This window comes from Lactuca saligna, chromosome 4 (genome assembly GCF_052625555.1).
Source record: "Lactuca saligna cultivar CGN05327 chromosome 4, ASM5262555v1, whole genome shotgun sequence".
Taxonomy (NCBI): Eukaryota; Viridiplantae; Streptophyta; class Magnoliopsida; order Asterales; family Asteraceae; genus Lactuca; species Lactuca saligna.
Genome location: NC_136420.1, coordinates 151,367,207 through 151,369,625, shown reverse-complemented (window position 1 = coordinate 151,369,625; position 2,419 = coordinate 151,367,207).

Genomic DNA, 2,419 nt, shown 5'->3' with positions numbered 1-2,419 from the left:
TATGTGCTATGTTAGCATGTTATTTAATCCTTGAATAATGTGGTTATTATAAATTGTCCATATCCAGTCACTATTATGGGAGAAACTGTGAATTAAGAGTAATATGAATCAGATTGGTTGATTTCAAATGGCCAAATATCAAAGTGCCGCATGCAAATTCATGTATACTTGTGAGAGAACAACCTTGCATATGACCCACATCAATAATCACTTCATGGATCATTGTCATAAGTGAATCTTGAATACTAGTAAATATCTTTATATATTTCGACCTGAGATCCATATTAGAGACTCAATTATGGGAATCATTGTACTTTAACATGGTTAAACGTTGTTCGTAACCACGAATTTATAAGGGATTTCTTTGGGTATAGTGTGAACTATATGAGAGTGTGTATATAGTCAAGATGATATTTTTTCCTTTTATGTGTTAAGAGTTAGACATCTAAAGTGCCTTACTTAAATTTGGATGACAATTGATAATGATTACGTTCCATGTCTGATATCCAACATGATGTTTGTAACTAGAGAATACTGATACACTTACCTTATACTTCAATTGCAACTTTTGAGATCCTGGAATTGGATGTTGATTGATGGCACCCATTCGTGTGTTGTTGGGCAGTAGCCCATTGCTAGATTCCAACTACTGTCTATATCAATATATAATGAATATTATGTAGGTGGGAGATTGTTGGATCTATATGTTGGATTAGTGTCTAAGTCCATAACTATTTTGGTATGTACTTGACCCGATGGTGCATGGTCCTTTTGGGTTGTCTTCACCAAAGCAACTTGATAGGATGAATTATGGAGAGAAAGGATTAAATATGATTTAGTAATATATTATGAGAATAATATATTAAAGCAGAAATCATATTGTTTAATTAATATTAGTCAATAATTAATTGGTAATTAGTTTTGTGACTAAAAGAGATTAATTAAACTTAAGGGACTAGAATTGTAATTATAAGATAATTGCAATTTGGGCCATGGATTGCCTTATATTGTAAGGTGGATGAATTCTATGGTAGAAGCCCATATGAAATCGTCCAAGGCTTTGAGGAAAGGGCTCCATGGGTTGCTTAGGGCTTAAGCATCCAAATTAGGGTTTCCTTATTAGATAACCCTAATATCCTAACTATATATAGATCCCTTAAGGCTCAAAAACGTGGCTAAGACTTCTCTAGGGTTGGTAGACGGTTTTGGGCAGTCTCCATCCTCTCTCCTCTTCATCCTCTTGCTTATGGTGTTTGTGAACCATTAAAGGAGTGACATTTGTGACTCTAAGCTTTCTAAAGTCAATACAAGGAGATTTGGGATTGTTATTGCTACATAACAATCAAGGTATGATCTTAAACCTATTCTCATATTAATATGATTACTTGTATGCTAGAATTAGGGTTTATAGTCTTGGATAACTTGCATGTACAATTGAGAAACCTAGATCCAAGTTTTAGGGTTTGTATGAGCACATAGGATGTTCTTATGACCAAAACCCATCAGTGGTATCAGAGCCTTGATTGGTTTCTATTGTATTGATGCATATTTGATCGAAATCAACACTGAAAATCGAATTTTTGAGCTTCTGAGTGTTTGACTCGCCGAGTCAGCTGTACTCGATGAGTCCAGGTCCAGACTCGACGAGTCAAAGGGTCTGACAGCTCAGATTCACGATTTTCTTCCTATTTTGGCTTTGGATAATTACCATAAACATGTTTTTGTTATAAATCCGAATTTTTTCAATATTTGGTGATTATCCTTACCTAAATAGAAGATAATTGTTAAAATTTAGATAATCACTTGTTTTATTAGATAAACTTTGATTATTTGTAATTTAGATTTGAATTATCTTGTGAAAAAGTTTTAATTTTTCCCCTTTAGGTTTTATAGTTTAAATTTGAACCCAAAAATTTTGTTGTTTTGAAATTTAAATAGTTAAAACCCTAATGTTTTGAAAAAGGTTTCAAAACTTACCCTGAAGTTTTGGAATTTAAATTTTGATTAATAGTTTAATTGTGATGTATATTTAAATTCTAAACCCTAATGTTTTGAAATGTTTCAAAACTTGCCCTCAAGTTTTGGAATTTAAAAGTTGCTTAAAAGTTTAATTAGGAATGTTAAATTCTAAAACCCTAGTAATGTTTTGAAAAGTTCAAATCACACCCTTATGGTTTTATTAATTAATTAAGGAGTATAATTAAAGGAGGTTTAATAAGTCCATAAAAGTTTAGGTTTACAATTTAATTGAATTAAAAGTATAATTATTAAATTTGACCACCTAGAATTTAAAAAAGTGTAAAATACACCCTATACTATATATAACATTAAAAGTCTAACATTATATATATGTATGAGTAAAAGTCAGTCTTACCGTTAGTAGGCCTCATTCACGAAGCTGGTCTATAAGGGGTGTTTA